At 46.0% G+C, this 19,642-nt stretch overlaps 7 non-coding genes and 2 pseudogenes across 7 annotated transcripts; all 9 read left to right on the top strand.

Moving 5' to 3' along the window:
• The first annotated feature begins 1,309 nt into the window (after positions 1-1,309).
• On the top strand, positions 1,310-1,484 carry LOC130299562 (U2 spliceosomal RNA; annotated as a pseudogene).
• Positions 1,485-3,573: 2,089 nt separating this feature from the next.
• LOC130299559 (U2 spliceosomal RNA) lies at positions 3,574-3,764 on the top strand. Its single transcript, XR_008850668.1, has one exon. It is a non-coding gene; the product is annotated as a U2 spliceosomal RNA (small nuclear RNA).
• A 2,090-nt stretch (positions 3,765-5,854) lies between these two features.
• Positions 5,855-6,045, top strand: LOC130299560 (U2 spliceosomal RNA). Its single transcript, XR_008850669.1, has one exon. It is a non-coding gene; the product is annotated as a U2 spliceosomal RNA (small nuclear RNA).
• A 2,091-nt stretch (positions 6,046-8,136) lies between these two features.
• Positions 8,137-8,327, top strand: LOC130299558 (U2 spliceosomal RNA). The gene has a single exon (XR_008850667.1). It is a non-coding gene; the product is annotated as a U2 spliceosomal RNA (small nuclear RNA).
• A 2,094-nt stretch (positions 8,328-10,421) lies between these two features.
• On the top strand, positions 10,422-10,612 carry LOC130299557 (U2 spliceosomal RNA). The gene has a single exon (XR_008850666.1). It is a non-coding gene; the product is annotated as a U2 spliceosomal RNA (small nuclear RNA).
• A 2,077-nt stretch (positions 10,613-12,689) lies between these two features.
• On the top strand, positions 12,690-12,842 carry LOC130299518 (U2 spliceosomal RNA; annotated as a pseudogene).
• A 1,415-nt stretch (positions 12,843-14,257) lies between these two features.
• On the top strand, positions 14,258-14,439 carry LOC130299568 (U2 spliceosomal RNA). Its single transcript, XR_008850674.1, has one exon. It is a non-coding gene; the product is annotated as a U2 spliceosomal RNA (small nuclear RNA).
• A 2,095-nt stretch (positions 14,440-16,534) lies between these two features.
• Positions 16,535-16,725, top strand: LOC130299556 (U2 spliceosomal RNA). The gene has a single exon (XR_008850665.1). It is a non-coding gene; the product is annotated as a U2 spliceosomal RNA (small nuclear RNA).
• A 2,085-nt stretch (positions 16,726-18,810) lies between these two features.
• Positions 18,811-19,001, top strand: LOC130299555 (U2 spliceosomal RNA). Its single transcript, XR_008850664.1, has one exon. It is a non-coding gene; the product is annotated as a U2 spliceosomal RNA (small nuclear RNA).
• Positions 19,002-19,642: the final 641 nt, after the last annotated feature.

Below are 19,642 nucleotides of genomic sequence, written 5' to 3'. Positions count from 1 at the left end.
TATGAGGAGCGATTAAAGGAGTTACAATTGTTTAGTCTTGAGAAGAGACGTTTAAGGGGGGATATGATAAACGTATATAAGTATATTAATGGCCCATACAAAAAATATGGAGAAAAACTGTTCCAGGTTAAACCCCCCCAAAGGACGAGGGGGCACTCCCTCCGTCTGGAGAAAAAAAAGTTTAGTCTCAAGGGGCGACACGCCTTCTTTACCGTGAGGACTGTGAATTTATGGAACGGTCTACCTCAGGAACTGGTCACAGCAGGAACAATTAACAGCTTTAAAACAGGATTAGATACATTCCTGGAACAAAATAAGATTAATGCTTATGAAGAAATATAAAATCTCATCCCTTCCCCAATATCGCGCCACACCCCTACCCCTTAATTCCCTGGTTGAACTTGATGGACATATGTCTTTTTTCGACCGTACTAACTATGTAACTATGTAACTATGTAACTATGTATTCTCCGTTGAGATATTGCAGCCGCTGCTGTGTCCAGGCCCAGGAGCCTTAGCACTGTGCTGTGATGTCACTCAATACCACTGACATCACTAGGTGTAAACAACATCTCTCCTTTGCTGTGTATGTGACTATGGAGCTGTTTGGTGATGTCGTCTATTATGGCCTTCATAGAAGCAACAGGAGATTGTTGCATCCATCTAGAACCCTCAGAACTACAGTGCTATGATGTCACTCACTTCCACAGGCCTTGCAGAGTGTAAACAACAACAACCCAGCTTTGTTGTGTATGTAACCATAGGGATTTGTGATGTCACCTAGAACCTTCACAGCAGCGACAGCTTTATGAGGAGCATCAGCACTGCTCTGCCTGAGCAGAACCATCACCGCCATAGGTTGTCAAATAACCCGGATTTAACCCACACAGGTAAGTCCAATGGGGTGCAGGCATGTCCTCTATGCTTACAGCTTCCCGTGGGTGTTGGTTTGATACCGTTTGGGGACAGCCAAGGAGGCATCTGCAGGCAACAAAGGTAGGTGTGTGCTTGTGTGTGTGTTTCCTATGCAGATCCTAAGCCCAGTGTCACATGCAAGTAGGAGGAGTAAGAAGGGTTCCTGGCAAATCCGGGTTATGGATTGCATTTAAAAAGGCCCCGTGGGAGTGCAATGGGCCCCTGTCTTGCTGCTTAGCAATAATGGTATGGGTTTAGGTTCTGCTGTGTGTACTGGTGGTTGACTGCCCCCCAGCCCAGAGTGTGCATGGAAAATTGTCTGGCAGCCTCCCTGATAGCAAGCAGTGATAGTGCCCATGAAGGGCACCTTGTTGGGCCCGCCCCTTTCACGGTTATCGCTTCTCGGCCTTTTGGCTAAGATCAAGTGTAGTATCTGTTCTTATCAGTTTAATATCTGATACGTCCCCTATCTGGGGACCATATATTAAATGGGCCGATTTCGAAGCTTGCTTCCGTCGCCCTATGCATTGACCCGATATGGCAGTATCTTCGGGTACAGTGCACCACCCCCTTACAGGGTTAAAAAGAAAGATTCCTACTTTCATTGCTACCTGCTTGCTGGCTAGCCAGCTAGCCAGCCCTGTGGGCCTTGCTGCTGCTGCAGCCAAAAAACAAAAGGTGGTGCTGCTGCTGCTTCTGCTGCTTCTGCTTCTGCTTGTGTCTGGCCGCTGTTGGAGCGTCCAGGCACAGGACTTCTGCTGCTGCTGACTAAATGGCCTCCTTAATTGGATCATTTGAGTAGCCAGCACACCTGTGCAGGTAGGGCATGACATGATAGGCAGCTGCCTTGATAGCGGGTGGGTGCTGAATGTTCCTAATTGACAAAATAAGATTAATGCTTATGAAGAAATATAAAATCTCATCCCTTCCCCAATATCGCGCCACACCCCTACCCCTTAATTCCCTGGTTGAACTTGATGGACATATGTCTTTTTTCGACCGTACTAACTATGTAACTATGTAACATAACATGGGGGGGGGGGGGGTCTCCTGGCTGTTCACACAGGTGTGTCATTGCTGTACATTGACCATGCATTGCTTCTGTGGTATTGCAAAGGCAAAGACAAATGCTTCCAGCCATCCATTGCACTAATGGATTGGTCATCAGCTGGCTGTCTATGTCCCGCATCAATATAGACCAAAGTACAGAGGGTTAGGCTATGCTATTGTGCACCTACCTGATGCATCAGAAGGTGCGAGGCCCTTGCTAAATTCTGTGCACAGACTTTGAGATCTATACTTTAGACTGTATCTAAACCTGCTCCAACATGGACTGACATTCTGGCCTACTTTCAGCCGATGCGACTTGTCTGTCGCTGAACAGTCGCTTTTTATGTATTCAGCACCTATGTATAATGTTGTAAAAATGCTCTAGAAGCTAAAGTCGCAGAAATGTCACACATATTTGGCCTGCAACTTTCTGTGCGACAAATTCAGACAGGAAAAATCAGTATAAATCCTTAGAAAATTATCCCCCAGTGTCTCCATCTGCTGGCGGTATTGAATAAGCATTGCTGCACTGATGGGGTATGCATTAGACGAAAAAAAAGAAGAAAAAGAAGAATAATACGCCCAGAAAAGAGGCGAAAAGGAGAAAAACGTAAAAAAACGTGAAAAAAAAGTAAGAGGAAGAGAAGGGAAAAAAAGGTGGAAATGGGTTTAAAAGTGATTTCGGCGGAGAAATATATATATATATATATATATATATATATATATATATATATACGCGCACACACACACATATATATAAACGTATTCTCCGTTGAGATATTGCAGCCGCTGCTGTGTCCAGGCCCAGGAGCCTTAGCACTGTGCTGTGATGTCACTCAATACCACTGACATCACTAGGTGTAAACAACATCTCTCCTTTGCTGTGTATGTGACTATGGAGCTGTTTGGTGATGTCGTCTATTATGGCCTTCATAGAAGCAACAGGAGATTGTTGCATCCATCTAGAACCCTCAGAACTACAGTGCTATGATGTCACTCACTTCCACAGGCCTTGCAGAGTGTAAACAACAACAACCCAGCTTTGTTGTGTATGTAACCATAGGGATTTGTGATGTCACCTAGAACCTTCACAGCAGCGACAGCTTTATGAGGAGCATCAGCACTGCTCTGCCTGAGCAGAACCATCACCGCCATAGGTTGTCAAATAACCCGGATTTAACCCACACAGGTAAGTCCAATGGGGTGCAGGCATGTCCTCTATGCTTACAGCTTCCCGTGGGTGTTGGTTTGATACCGTTTGGGGACAGCCAAGGAGGCATCTGCAGGCAACAAAGGTAGGTGTGTGCTTGTGTGTGTGTTTCCTATGCAGATCCTAAGCCCAGTGTCACATGCAAGTAGGAGGAGTAAGAAGGGTTCCTGGCAAATCCGGGTTATGGATTGCATTTAAAAAGGCCCCGTGGGAGTGCAATGGGCCCCTGTCTTGCTGCTTAGCAATAATGGTATGGGTTTAGGTTCTGCTGTGTGTACTGGTGGTTGACTGCCCCCCAGCCCAGAGTGTGCATGGAAAATTGTCTGGCAGCCTCCCTGACAGCAAGCAGTGATAGTGCCCATGAAGGGCACCTTGTTGGGCCCGCCCCTTTCACGGTTATCGCTTCTCGGCCTTTTGGCTAAGATCAAGTGTAGTATCTGTTCTTATCAGTTTAATATCTGATACGTCCCCTATCTGGGGACCATATATTAAATGGATTTTTGAGAACGGGGGCCGATTTCGAAGCTTGCTTCCGTCGCCCTATGCATTGACCCGATATGGCAGTATCTTCGGGTACAGTGCACCACCCCCTTACAGGGTTAAAAAGAAAGATTCCTACTTTCATTGCTACCTGCTTGCTGGCTAGCCAGCTAGCCAGCCCTGTGGGCCTTGCTGCTGCTGCTGCAGCCAAAAAACAAAAGGTGGTGCTGCTGCTGCTTCTGCTGCTTCTGCTTCTGCTTGTGTCTGGCCGCTGTTGGAGCGTCCAGGCACAGGACTTCTGCTGCTGCTGACTAAATGGCCTCCTTAATTGGATCATTTGAGTAGCCAGCACACCTGTGCAGGTAGGGCATGACATGATAGGCAGCTGCCTTGATAGCGGGTGGGTGCTGAATGTTCCTAATTGACAAAATAAGATTAATGCTTATGAAGAAATATAAAATCTCATCCCTTCCCCAATATCGCGCCACACCCCTACCCCTTAATTCCCTGGTTGAACTTGATGGACATTTGTCTTTTTTCGACCGTACTAACTATGTAACTATGTAACATAACATGGGGGGGGGGGGGGGTCTCCTGGCTGTTCACACAGGTGTGTCATTGCTGTACATTGACCATGCATTGCTTCTGTGGTATTGCAAAGGCAAAGACAAATGCTTCCAGCCATCCATTGCACTAATGGATTGGTCATCAGCTGGCTGTCTATGTCCCGCATCAATATAGACCAAAGTACAGAGGGTTAGGCTATGCTATTGTGCACCTACCTGATGCATCAGAAGGTGCGAGGCCCTTGCTAAATTCTGTGCACAGACTTTGAGATCTATACTTTAGACTGTATCTAAACCTGCTCCAACATGGACTGACATTCTGGCCTACTTTCAGCCGATGCGACTTGTCTGTCGCTGAACAGTCGCTTTTTATGTATTCAGCACCTATGTATAATGTTGTAAAAATGCTCTAGAAGCTAAAGTCGCAGAAATGTCACACATATTTGGCCTGCAACTTTCTGTGCGACAAATTCAGACAGGAAAAATCAGTATAAATCCTTAGAAAATTATCCCCCAGTGTCTCCATCTGCTGGCGGTATTGAATAAGCATTGCTGCACTGATGGGGTATGCATTAGACGAAAAAAAAGAAGAAAAAGAAGAATAATACGCCCAGAAAAGAGGCGAAAAGGAGAAAAACGTAAAAAAACGTGAAAAAAAAGTAAGAGGAAGAGAAGGGAAAAAAAGGTGGAAATGGGTTTAAAAGTGATTTCGGCGGAGAAATATATATATATATATATATATATATATATATATATGCGCACACACACACATATATATAAACGTATTCTCCGTTGAGATATTGCAGCCGCTGCTGTGTCCAGGCCCAGGAGCCTTAGCACTGTGCTGTGATGTCACTCAATACCACTGACATCACTAGGTGTAAACAACATCTCTCCTTTGCTGTGTATGTGACTATGGAGCTGTTTGGTGATGTCGTCTATTATGGCCTTCATAGAAGCAACAGGAGATTGTTGCATCCATCTAGAACCCTCAGAACTACAGTGCTATGATGTCACTCACTTCCACAGGCCTTGCAGAGTGTAAACAACAACAACCCAGCTTTGTTGTGTTATGTAACCATAGGGATTTGTGATGTCACCTAGAACCTTCACAGCAGCGACAGCTTTATGAGGAGCATCAGCACTGCTCTGCCTGAGCAGAACCCAATCACCGCCATAGGTTGTCAAATAACCCGGATTTAACCCACACAGGTAAGTCCAATGGGGTGCAGGCATGTCCTCTATGCTTACAGCTTCCCGTGGGTGTTGGTTTGATACCGTTTGGGGACAGCAAGGAGGGCATCTGCAGGCAACAAAGGTAGGTGTGTGCTTGTGTGTGTGTGTTTCCTATGCAGATCCTAAGCCCAGTGTCACATGCAAGTAGGAGGAGTAAGAAGGGTTCCTGGCAAATCCGGGTTATGGATTGCATTTAAAAAGGCCCCGTGGGAGTGCAATGGGCCCCTGTCTTGCTGCTTAGCAATAATGGTATGGGTTTAGGTTCTGCTGTGTGTACTGGTGGTTGACTGCCCCCCAGCCCAGAGTGTGCATGGAAAATTGTCTGGCAGCCTCCCTGACAGCAAGCAGTGATAGTGCCCATGAAGGGCACCTTGTTGGGCCCGCCCCTTTCACGGTTATCGCTTCTCGGCCTTTTGGCTAAGATCAAGTGTAGTATCTGTTCTTATCAGTTTAATATCTGATACGTCCCCTATCTGGGGACCATATATTAAATGGATTTTTGAGAACGGGGGCCGATTTCGAAGCTTGCTTCCGTTGCCCTATGCATTGACCCGATATGGCAGTATCTTCGGGTACAGTGCACCACCCCCTTACAGGGTTAAAAAGAAAGATTCCTACTTTCATTGCTACCTGCTTGCTGGCTAGCCAGCTAGCCAGCCCTGTGGGCCTTGCTGCTGCTGCAGCCAAAAAACAAAAGGTGGTGCTGCTGCTGCTTCTGCTGCTTCTGCTTCTGCTTGTGTCTGGCCGCTGTTGGAGCGTCCAGGCACAGGACTTCTGCTGCTGCTGACTAAATGGCCTCCTTAATTGGATCATTTGAGTAGCCAGCACACCTGTGCAGGTAGGGCATGACATGATAGGCAGCTGCCTTGATAGCGGGTGGGTGCTGAATGTTCCTAATTGACAAAATAAGATTAATGCTTATGAAGAAATATAAAATCTCATCCCTTCCCCAATATCGCGCCACACCCCTACCCCTTAATTCCCTGGTTGAACTTGATGGACATATGTCTTTTTTCGACCGTACTAACTATGTAACTATGTAACATAACATGGGGGGGGGGGGGGTCTCCTGGCTGTTCACACAGGTGTGTCATTGCTGTACATTGACCATGCATTGCTTCTGTGGTATTGCAAAGGCAAAGACAAATGCTTCCAGCCATCCATTGCACTAATGGATTGGTCATCAGCTGGCTGTCTATGTCCCGCATCAATATAGACCAAAGTACAGAGGGTTAGGCTATGCTATTGTGCACCTACCTGATGCATCAGAAGGTGCGAGGCCCTTGCTAAATTCTGTGCACAGACTTTGAGATCTATACTTTAGACTGTATCTAAACCTGCTCCAACATGGACTGACATTCTGGCCTACTTTCAGCCGATGCGACTTGTCTGTCGCTGAACAGTCGCTTTTTATGTATTCAGCACCTATGTATAATGTTGTAAAAATGCTCTAGAAGCTAAAGTCGCAGAAATGTCACACATATTTGGCCTGCAACTTTCTGTGCGACAAATTCAGACAGGAAAAATCAGTATAAATCCTTAGAAAATTATCCCCCAGTGTCTCCATCTGCTGGCGGTATTGAATAAGCATTGCTGCACTGATGGGGTATGCATTAGACGAAAAAAAAGAAGAAAAAGAAGAATAATACGCCCAGAAAAGAGGCGAAAAGGAGAAAAACGTAAAAAAACGTGAAAAAAAAGTAAGAGGAAGAGAAGGGAAAAAAAGGTGGAAATGGGTTTAAAAGTGATTTCGGCGGAGAAATATATATATATATATATATATATATATATATATATATATATATATGCGCACACACACACATATATATAAACGTATTCTCCGTTGAGATATTGCAGCCGCTGCTGTGTCCAGGCCCAGGAGCCTTAGCACTGTGCTGTGATGTCACTCAATACCACTGACATCACTAGGTGTAAACAACATCTCTCCTTTGCTGTGTATGTGACTATGGAGCTGTTTGGTGATGTCGTCTATTATGGCCTTCATAGAAGCAACAGGAGATTGTTGCATCCATCTAGAACCCTCAGAACTACAGTGCTATGATGTCACTCACTTCCACAGGCCTTGCAGAGTGTAAACAACAACAACCCAGCTTTGTTGTGTATGTAACCATAGGGATTTGTGATGTCACCTAGAACCTTCACAGCAGCGACAGCTTTATGAGGAGCATCAGCACTGCTCTGCCTGAGCAGAACCATCACCGCCATAGGTTGTCAAATAACCCGGATTTAACCCACACAGGTAAGTCCAATGGGGTGCAGGCATGTCCTCTATGCTTACAGCTTCCCGTGGGTGTTGGTTTGATACCGTTTGGGGACAGCCAAGGAGGCATCTGCAGGCAACAAAGGTAGGTGTGTGCTTGTGTGTGTGTTTCCTATGCAGATCCTAAGCCCAGTGTCACATGCAAGTAGGAGGAGTAAGAAGGGTTCCTGGCAAATCCGGGTTATGGATTGCATTTAAAAAGGCCCCGTGGGAGTGCAATGGGCCCCTGTCTTGCTGCTTAGCAATAATGGTATGGGTTTAGGTTCTGCTGTGTGTACTGGTGGTTGACTGCCCCCCAGCCCAGAGTGTGCATGGAAAATTGTCTGGCAGCCTCCCTGACAGCAAGCAGTGATAGTGCCCATGAAGGGCACCTTGTTGGGCCCGCCCCTTTCACGGTTATCGCTTCTCGGCCTTTTGGCTAAGATCAAGTGTAGTATCTGTTCTTATCAGTTTAATATCTGATACGTCCCCTATCTGGGGACCATATATTAAATGGATTTTTGAGAACGGGGGCCGATTTCGAAGCTTGCTTCCGTCGCCCTATGCATTGACCCGATATGGCAGTATCTTCGGGTACAGTGCACCACCCCCTTACAGGGTTAAAAAGAAAGATTCCTACTTTCATTGCTACCTGCTTGCTGGCTAGCCAGCTAGCCAGCCCTGTGGGCCTTGCTGCTGCTGCAGCCAAAAAACAAAAGGTGGTGCTGCTGCTGCTTCTGCTGCTTCTGCTTCTGCTTGTGTCTGGCCGCTGTTGGAGCGTCCAGGCACAGGACTTCTGCTGCTGCTGACTAAATGGCCTCCTTAATTGGATCATTTGAGTAGCCAGCACACCTGTGCAGGTAGGGCATGACATGATAGGCAGCTGCCTTGATAGCGGGTGGGTGCTGAATGTTCCTAATTGACAAAATAAGATTAATGCTTATGAAGAAATATAAAATCTCATCCCTTCCCCAATATCGCGCCACACCCCTACCCCTTAATTCCCTGGTTGAACTTGATGGACATATGTCTTTTTTCGACCGTACTAACTATGTAACTATGTAACATAACATGGGGGGGGGGGGGGGGTCTCCTGGCTGTTCACACAGGTGTGTCATTGCTGTACATTGACCATGCATTGCTTCTGTGGTATTGCAAAGGCAAAGACAAATGCTTCCAGCCATCCATTGCACTAATGGATTGGTCATCAGCTGGCTGTCTATGTCCCGCATCAATATAGACCAAAGTACAGAGGGTTAGGCTATGCTATTGTGCACCTACCTGATGCATCAGAAGGTGCGAGGCCCTTGCTAAATTCTGTGCACAGACTTTGAGATCTATACTTTAGACTGTATCTAAACCTGCTCCAACATGGACTGACATTCTGGCCTACTTTCAGCCGATGCGACTTGTCTGTCGCTGAACAGTCGCTTTTTATGTATTCAGCACCTATGTATAATGTTGTAAAAATGCTCTAGAAGCTAAAGTCGCAGAAATGTCACACATATTTGGCCTGCAACTTTCTGTGCGACAAATTCAGACAGGAAAAATCAGTATAAATCCTTAGAAAATTATCCCCCAGTGTCTCCATCTGCTGGCGGTATTGAATAAGCATTGCTGCACTGATGGGGTATGCATTAGACGAAAAAAAAGAAGAAAAAGAAGAATAATACGCCCAGAAAAGAGGCGAAAAGGAGAAAAACGTAAAAAAACGTGAAAAAAAAGTAAGAGGAAGAGAAGGGAAAAAAGGTGGAAATGGGTTTAAAAGTGATTTCGGCGGAGAAATATATATATATATATATATATATATATATATATATATATATATATACGCGCACACACACACATATATATAAACGTATTCTCCGTTGAGATATTGCAGCCGCTGCTGTGTCCAGGCCCAGGAGCCTTAGCACTGTGCTGTGATGTCACTCAATACCACTGACATCACTAGGTGTAAACAACATCTCTCCTTTGCTGTGTATGTGACTATGGAGCTGTTTGGTGATGTCGTCTATTATGGCCTTCATAGAAGCAACAGGAGATTGTTGCATCCATCTAGAACCCTCAGAACTACAGTGCTATGATGTCACTCACTTCCACAGGCCTTGCAGAGTGTAAACAACAACAACCCAGCTTTGTTGTGTATGTAACCATAGGGATTTGTGATGTCACCTAGAACCTTCACAGCAGCGACAGCTTTATGAGGAGCATCAGCACTGCTCTGCCTGAGCAGAACCATCACCGCCATAGGTTGTCAAATAACCCGGATTTAACCCACACAGGTAAGTCCAATGGGGTGCAGGCATGTCCTCTATGCTTACAGCTTCCCGTGGGTGTTGGTTTGATACCGTTTGGGGACAGCCAAGGAGGCATCTGCAGGCAACAAAGGTAGGTGTGTGCTTGTGTGTGTGTTTCCTATGCAGATCCTAAGCCCAGTGTCACATGCAAGTAGGAGGAGTAAGAAGGGTTTCTGGCAAATCCGGGTTATGGATTGCATTTAAAAAGGCCCCGTGGGAGTGCAATGGGCCCCTGTCTTGCTGCTTAGCAATAATGGTATGGGTTTAGGTTCTGCTGTGTGTACTGGTGGTTGACTGCCCCCCAGCCCAGAGTGTGCATGGAAAATTGTCTGGCAGCCTCCCTGACAGCAAGCAGTGATAGTGCCCATGAAGGGCACCTTGTTGGGCCCGCCCCTTTCACGGTTATCGCTTCTCGGCCTTTTGGCTAAGATCAAGTGTAGTATCTGTTCTTATCAGTTTAATATCTGATACGTCCCCTATCTGGGGACCATATATTAAATGGATTTTTGAGAACGGGGGCCGATTTCGAAGCTTGCTTCCGTCGCCCTATGCATTGACCCGATATGGCAGTATCTTCGGGTACAGTGCACCACCCCCTTACAGGGTTAAAAAGAAAGATTCCTACTTTCATTGCTACCTGCTTGCTGGCTAGCCAGCTAGCCAGCCCTGTGGGCCTTGCTGCTGCTGCAGCCAAAAAACAAAAGGTGGTGCTGCTTCTGCTGCTTCTGCTTCTGCTTGTGTCTGGCCGCTGTTGGAGCGTCCAGGCACAGGACTTCTGCTGCTGCTGACTAAATGGCCTCCTTAATTGGATCATTTGAGTAGCCAGCACACCTGTGCAGGTAGGGCATGACATGATAGGCAGCTGCCTTGATAGCGGGTGGGTGCTGAATGTTCCTAATTGACAAAATAAGATTAATGCTTATGAAGAAATATAAAATCTCATCCCTTCCCCAATATCGCGCCACACCCCTACCCCTTAATTCCCTGGTTGAACTTGATGGACATATGTCTTTTTTCGACCGTACTAACTATGTAACTATGTAACATAACATGGGGGGGGGGGGGGGGGGTCTCCTGGCTGTTCACACAGGTGTGTCATTGCTGTACATTGACCATGCATTGCTTCTGTGGTATTGCAAAGGCAAAGACAAATGCTTCCAGCCATCCATTGCACTAATGGATTGGTCATCAGCTGGCTGTCTATGTCCCGCATCAATATGGACCAAAGTACAGAGGGTTAGGCTATGCTATTGTGCACCTACCTGATGCATCAGAAGGTGCGAGGCCCTTGCTAAATTCTGTGCACAGACTTTGAGATCTATACTTTAGACTGTATCTAAACCTGCTCCAACATGGACTGACATTCTGGCCTACTTTCAGCCGATGCGACTTGTCTGTCGCTGAACAGTCGCTTTTTATGTATTCAGCACCTATGTATAATGTTGTAAAAATGCTCTAGAAGCTAAAGTCGCAGAAATGTCACACATATTTGGCCTGCAACTTTCTGTGGGACAAATTCAGACAGGAAAAATCAGTATAAATCCTTAGAAAATTATCCCCCAGTGTCTCCATCTGCTGGCGGTATTGAATAAGCATTGCTGCACTGATGGGGTATGCATTAGACGAAAAAAAAGAAGAAAAAGAAGAATAATACGCCCAGAAAAGAGGCGAAAAGGAGAAAAACGTAAAAAAACGTGAAAAAAAAGTAAGAGGAAGAGAAGGGAAAAAAAGGTGGAAATGGGTTTAAAAGTGATTTCGGCGGAGAAATATATATATATATATATATATATATATATATACGCGCACACACACACATATATATAAACGTATTCTCCGTTGAGATATTGCAGCCGCTGCTGTGTCCAGGCCCAGGAGCCTTAGCACTGTGCTGTGATGTCACTCAATACCACTGACATCACTAGGTGTAAACAACATCTCTCCTTTGCTGTGTATGTGACTATGGAGCTGTTTGGTGATGTCGTCTATTATGGCCTTCATAGAAGCAACAGGAGATTGTTGCATCCATCTAGAACCTTCAGAACTACAGTGCTATGATGTCACTCACTTCCACAGGCCTTGCAGAGTGTAAACAACAACAACCCAGCTTTGTTGTGTATGTAACCATAGGGATTTGTGATGTCACCTAGAACCTTCACAGCAGCGACAGCTTTATGAGGAGCATCAGCACTGCTCTGCCTGAGCAGAACCATCACCGCCATAGGTTGTCAAATAACCCGGATTTAACCCACACAGGTAAGTCCAATGGGGTGCAGGCATGTCCTCTATGCTTACAGCTTCCCGTGGGTGTTGGTTTGATACCGTTTGGGGACAGCCAAGGAGGCATCTGCAGGCAACAAAGGTAGGTGTGTGCTTGTGTGTGTGTTTCCTATGCAGATCCTAAGCCCAGTGTCACATGCAAGTAGGAGGAGTAAGAAGGGTTCCTGGCAAATCCGGGTTATGGATTGCATTTAAAAAGGCCCCGTGGGAGTGCAATGGGCCCCTGTCTTGCTGCTTAGCAATAATGGTATGGGTTTAGGTTCTGCTGTGTGTACTGGTGGTTGACTGCCCCCCAGCCCAGAGTGTGCATGGAAAATTGTCTGGCAGCCTCCCTGACAGCAAGCAGTGATAGTGCCCATGAAGGGCACCTTGTTGGGCCCGCCCCTTTCACGGTTATCGCTTCTCGGCCTTTTGGCTAAGATCAAGTGTAGTATCTGCTCACTTGGTCTGGCTGGAAGGTTCCTGGGGTACCCGTGCCTTGGCCTTGGGGGATCGCTCTACCTATTTGGTGGAGCTTCACCCCCTTGCTGCTTTTGGGGTTACGGCTTACTCCCCAGGAAACGAGAAGTGATCACCAGGCAGCCACTGGGTCGCCTGGTTGCAAACAGAGGACGGAAGAAGATCTCGGCAGCTGAACAGACATGGCGGATATACCTGAATATGCTCGGGTCAAAAATGCTGTTCGATTTATCGTGGAGGAGCAAGCCAGAGGAGAAAAGAATCTGGACTTCTTAATCGTGGAGATCTTGTTTGGTCTGTTCCAAGTGCCAAGAATGGAGATCTTGACAGTCATGGATTACCCTCGAAAGGGGGTCTATGATGTTACTTTCAACAGCAAGTCTTTCTACAGAAAATTTTTGGAAACCTTGGAGAAAACCCGGAATCATCCAAAGATGGAAGGCATAAAATTGGTTGAGCACTTTGTGGACAATACCAAGCTGTTCACAGTTAAGATGTACTCGCCATACGTGAAAGAAAGTGACATCAAGCTCTTTTTGCAGGAATTTTGTGTGGAAGTAGAGGAAAGAGGTAAAGTCCTTAACCAACACCAGCTTTGGACAGGAAAATGGAAGTTCTTGTGCAGACTGAAAGAGGATGCGGGGGCGCCCGGAAGATTGTTGCTCCCACCAGCTCGGTTTAAAATAGGGAAGGACACAGGGGATTTATTTTTCCCAGAGATGGGAACTTTCTGCAAAAACTGCAAACAATACGGGCATGAAAGTTGTGGAAAGATAATATGTACCAAATGTCTAAAGGAAGGTCATGTCTTTTCTGAGTGTGGCCAAAGTAAGACCTGCAGGGCCTGTAAAAAGACTGGGCATTTCTTTAAAGACTGCCCGGAAAAATCTGATGCTATGGAAGTTGGGGTGAAATTGAAGAGGAAGACAAAAGAAGAGAATATAGTTCCAGAGGCCAAAAAAGTTTCTGGCAAGAGCAAAGAAAAGTTGGACACAGGAAAAGAAATGGAAGAAGAAAGCGTAAGTGAGGCTTCTGAAGGGGAGCACACAGAGGAATTAAAGAAAATAATTCTCAGTGAGTATTTTTCTGGATATTTGGGTGAGGTGCTAGACCAAGCCCCAAAGGAAGAAAAAGAAATATTTGTTCAAGACCTAGTGAAATTTAAAATAAAAGTGAATACCCGGCTTGAAACTGTGAGGGGAAAAATAATGCAGTCCATGAAGCCTGATGTAAGGCGCTTCATGGCGACCTACCAAGTGTCACCATGGTTGGCAGTCCCTGTCAAAGATGCTTTGAAGAGTGGAGCTCTTCAATTCGGTTTAATTGATTATTTGGCAGTTTTCGCATGGAGAAAGGGTTTCATTTTGGATTAAGGTTTATTTGAGTTATTGTTGTTAGTTGTTTTGTTGTTTTAATTTGTTTTATTCTGGAAATAAAAAAAAAAAAAAAGTTACCTGATGATGAGCACAAAAATCTAGTTCATATGAGATCTTAGAACTATGATTTAGTTCTGAGGGAAACTTAAAAAAAAAATCTGTTCTTATCAGTTTAATATCTGATACGTCCCCTATCTGGGGACCATATATTAAATGGATTTTTGAGAACGGGGGCCGATTTCGAAGCTTGCTTCCGTCGCCCTATGCATTGACCCGATATGGCAGTATCTTCGGGTACAGTGCACCACCCCCTTACAGGGTTAAAAAGAAAGATTCCTACTTTCATTGCTACCTGCTTGCTGGCTAGCCAGCTAGCCAGCCCTGTGGGCCTTGCTGCTGCTGCAGCCAAAAAACAAAAGGTGGTGCTGCTGCTGCTTCTGCTGCTTCTGCTTCTGCTTGTGTCTGGCCGCTGTTGGAGCGTCCAGGCACAGGACTTCTGCTGCTGCTGACTAAATGGCCTCCTTAATTGGATCATTTGAGTAGCCAGCACACCTGTGCAGGTAGGGCATGACATGATAGGCAGCTGCCTTGATAGCGGGTGGGTGCTGAATGTTCCTAATTGACAAAATAAGATTAATGCTTATGAAGAAATATAAAATCTCATCCCTTCCCCAATATCGCGCCACACCCCTACCCCTTAATTCCCTGGTTGAACTTGATGGACATATGTCTTTTTTCGACCGTACTAACTATGTAACTATGTAACATAACATGGGGGGGGGGGGGGGGGGGGTCTCCTGGCTGTTCACACAGGTGTGTCATTGCTGTACATTGACCATGCATTGCTTCTGTGGTATTGCAAAGGCAAAGACAAATGCTTCCAGCCATCCATTGCACTAATGGATTGGTCATCAGCTGGCTGTCTATGTCCCGCATCAATATAGACCAAAGTACAGAGGGTTAGGCTATGCTATTGTGCACCTACCTGATGCATCAGAAGGTGCGAGGCCCTTGCTAAATTCTGTGCACAGACTTTGAGATCTATACTTTAGACTGTATCTAAACCTGCTCCAACATGGACTGACATTCTGGCCTACTTTCAGCCGATGCGACTTGTCTGTCGCTGAACAGTCGCTTTTTATGTATTCAGCACCTATGTATAATGTTGTAAAAATGCTCTAGAAGCTAAAGTCGCAGAAATGTCACACATATTTGGCCTGCAACTTTCTGTGCGACAAATTCAGACAGGAAAAATCAGTATAAATCCTTAGAAAATTATCCCCCAGTGTCTCCATCTGCTGGCGGTATTGAATAAGCATTGCTGCACTGATGGGGTATGCATTAGACGAAAAAAAAGAAGAAAAAGAAGAATAATACGCCCAGAAAAGAGGCGAAAAGGAGAAAAACGTAAAAAAACGTGAAAAAAAAGTAAGAGGAAGAGAAGGGAAAAAAAGGTGGAAATGGGTTTAAAAGTGATTTCGGCGGAGAAATATATATATATATATATATATATATATATATATATATATATATACGCACACACACACATATATATAAACGTATTCTCCGTTGAGATATTGCAGCCGCTGCTGTGTCCAGGCCCAGGAGCCTTAGCACTGTGCTGTGATGTCACTCAATACCACTGACATCACTAGGTGTAAACAACATCTCTCCTTTGCTGTGTATGTGACTATGGAGCTGTTTGGTGATGTCGTCTATTATGGCCTTCATAGAAGCAACAGGAGATTGTTGCATCCATCTAGAACCCTCAGAACTACAGTGCTATGATGTCACTCACTTCCACAGGCCTTGCAGAGTGTAAACAACAACAACCCAGCTTTGTTGTGTATGTAACCATAGGGATTTGTGATGTCACCTAGAACCTTCACAGCAGCGACAGCTTTATGAGGAGCATCAGCACTGCTCTGCCTGAGCAGAACCATCACCGCCATAGGTTGTCAAATAACCCGGATTTAACCCACACAGGTAAGTCCAATGGGGTGCAGGCATGTCCTCTATGCTTACAGCTTCCCGTGGGTGTTGGTTTGATACCGTTTGGGGACAGCCAAGGAGGCATCTGCAGGCAACAAAGGTAGGTGTGTGCTTGTGTGTGTGTTTCCTATGCAGATCCTAAGCCCAGTGTCACATGCAAGTAGGAGGAGTAAGAAGGGTTTCTGGCAAATCCGGGTTATGGATTGCATTTAAAAAGGCCCCGTGGGAGTGCAATGGGCCCCTGTCTTGCTGCTTAGCAATAATGGTATGGGTTTAGGTTCTGCTGTGTGTACTGGTGGTTGACTGCCCCCCAGCCCAGAGTGTGCATGGAAAATTGTCTGGCAGCCTCCCTGACAGCAAGCAGTGATAGTGCCCATGAAGGGCACCTTGTTGGGCCCGCCCCTTTCACGGTTATCGCTTCTCGGCCTTTTGGCTAAGATCAAGTGTAGTATCTGTTCTTATCAGTTTAATATCTGATACGTCCCCTATCTGGGGACCATATATTAAATGGATTTTTGAGAACGGGGGCCGATTTCGAAGCTTGCTTCCGTCGCCCTATGCATTGACCCGATATGGCAGTATCTTCGGGTACAGTGCACCACCCCCTTACAGGGTTAAAAAGAAAGATTCCTACTTTCATTGCTACCTGCTTGCTGGCTAGCCAGCTAGCCAGCCCTGTGGGCCTTGCTGCTGCTGCAGCCAAAAAACAAAAGGTGGTGCTGCTGCTGCTTCTGCTGCTTCTGCTTCTGCTTGTGTCTGGCCGCTGTTGGAGCGTCCAGGCACAGGACTTCTGCTGCTGCTGACTAAATGGCCTCCTTAATTGGATCATTTGAGTAGCCAGCACACCTGTGCAGGTAGGGCATGACATGATAGGCAGCTGCCTTGATAGCGGGTGGGTGCTGAATGTTCCTAATTGACAAAATAAGATTAATGCTTATGAAGAAATATAAAATCTCATCCCTTCCCCAATATCGCGCCACACCCCTACCCCTTAATTCCCTGGTTGAACTTGATGGACATATGTCTTTTTTCGACCGTACTAACTATGTAACTATGTAACATAACATGGGGGGGGGGGGGGGGGGGGTCTCCTGGCTGTTCACACAGGTGTGTCATTGCTGTACATTGACCATGCATTGCTTCTGTGGTATTGCAAAGGCAAAGACAAATGCTTCCAGCCATCCATTGCACTAATGGATTGGTCATCAGCTGGCTGTCTATGTCCCGCATCAATATAGACCAAAGTACAGAGGGTTAGGCTATGCTATTGTGCACCTACCTGATGCATCAGAAGGTGCGAGGCCCTTGCTAAATTCTGTGCACAGACTTTGAGATCTATACTTTAGACTGTATCTAAACCTGCTCCAACATGGACTGACATTCTGGCCTACTTTCAGCCGATGCGACTTGTCTGTCGCTGAACAGTCGCTTTTTATGTATTCAGCACCTATGTATAATGTTGTAAAAATGCTCTAGAAGCTAAAGTCGCAGAAATGTCACACATATTTGGCCTGCAACTTTCTGTGGGACAAATTCAGACAGGAAAAATCAGTATAAATCCTTAGAAAATTATCCCCCAGTGTCTCCATCTGCTGGCGGTATTGAATAAGCATTGCTGCACTGATGGGGTATGCATTAGACGAAAAAAAAGAAGAAAAAGAAGAATAATACGCCCAGAAAAGAGGCGAAAAGGAGAAAAACGTAAAAAAACGTGAAAAAAAAGTAAGAGGAAGAGAAGGGAAAAAAAGGTGGAAATGGGTTTAAAAGTGATTTCGGCGGAGAAATATATATATATATATATATATATATATATATACGCGCACACACACACATATATATAAACGTATTCTCCGTTGAGATATTGCAGCCGCTGCTGTGTCCAGGCCCAGGAGCCTTAGCACTGTGCTGTGATGTCACTCAATACCACTGACATCACTAGGTGTAAACAACATCTCTCCTTTGCTGTGTATGTGACTATGGAGCTGTTTGGTGATGTCGTCTATTATGGCCTTCATAGAAGCAACAGGAGATTGTTGCATCCATCTAGAACCCTGAGAACTACAGTGCTATGATGTCACTCACTTCCACAGGCCTTGCAGAGTGTAAACAACAACAACCCAGCTTTGTTGTGTATGTAACCATAGGGATTTGTGATGTCACCTAGAACCTTCACAGCAGCGACAGCTTTATGAGGAGCATCAGCACTGCTCTGCCTGAGCAGAACCATCACCGCCATAGGTTGTCAAATAACCCGGATTTAACCCACACAGGTAAGTCCAATGGGGTGCAGGCATGTCCTCTATGCTTACAGCTTCCCGTGGGTGTTGGTTTGATACCGTTTGGGGACAGCCAAGGAGGCATCTGCAGGCAACAAAGGTAGGTGTGTGCTTGTGTGTGTGTTTCCTATGCAGATCCTAAGCCCAGTGTCACATGCAAGTAGGAGGAGTAAGAAGGGTTCCTGGCAAATCCGGGTTATGGATTGCATTTAAAAAGGCCCCGTGGGAGTGCAATGGGCCCCTGTCTTGCTGCTTAGCAATAATGGTATGGGTTTAGGTTCTGCTGTGTGTACTGGTGGTTGACTGCCCCCCAGCCCAGAGTGTGCATGGAAAATTGTCTGGCAGCCTCCCTGACAGCAAGCAGTGATAGTGCCCATGAAGGGCACCTTGTTGGGCCCGCCCCTTTCACGGTTATCGCTTCTCGGCCTTTTGGCTAAGATCAAGTGTAGTATCTGTTCTTATCAGTTTAATATCTGATACGTCCCCTATCTGGGGACCATATATTAAATGGATTTTTGAGAACGGGGGCCGATTTCGAAGCTTGCTTCCGTCGCCCTATGCATTGACCCGATATGGCAGTATCTTCGGGTACAGTGCACCACCCCCTTACAGGGTTAAAAAGAAAGATTCCTACTTTCATTGCTACCTGCTTGCTGGCTAGCCAGCTAGCCAGCCCTGTGGGCCTTGCTGCTGCTGCAGCCAAAAAACAAAAGGTGGTGCTGCTGCTGCTTCTGCTGCTTCTGCTTCTGCTTGTGTCTGGCCGCTGTTGGAGCGTCCAGGCACAGGACTTCTGCTGCTGCTGACTAAATGGCCTCCTTAATTGGATCATTTGAGTAGCCAGCACACCTGTGCAGGTAGGGCATGACATGATAGGCAGCTGCCTTGATAGCGGGTGGGTGCTGAATGTTCCTAATTGACAAAATAAGATTAATGCTTATGAAGAAATATAAAATCTCATCCCTTCCCCAATATCGCGCCACACCCCTACCCCTTAATTCCCTGGTTGAACTTGATGGACATATGTCTTTGTTCGACCGTACTAACTATGTAACTATGTAACATAACAGGGGGGGGGGGGGGGGGGTCTCCTGGCTGTTCACACAGGTGTGTCATTGCTGTACATTGACCATGCATTGCTTCTGTGGTATTGCAAAGGCAAAGACAAATGCTTCCAGCCATCCATTGCACTAATGGATTGGTCATCAGCTGGCTGTCTATGTCCCGCATCAATATAGACCAAAGTAC

The sequence above is a fragment of the Hyla sarda genome, unplaced genomic scaffold (assembly GCF_029499605.1).
Source record: "Hyla sarda isolate aHylSar1 unplaced genomic scaffold, aHylSar1.hap1 scaffold_1056, whole genome shotgun sequence".
Taxonomy (NCBI): Eukaryota; Metazoa; Chordata; class Amphibia; order Anura; family Hylidae; genus Hyla; species Hyla sarda.
The sequence above is the reverse complement of the archived record's forward strand: the minus strand, read 5'-3'. Positions and strand labels throughout refer to the sequence as shown.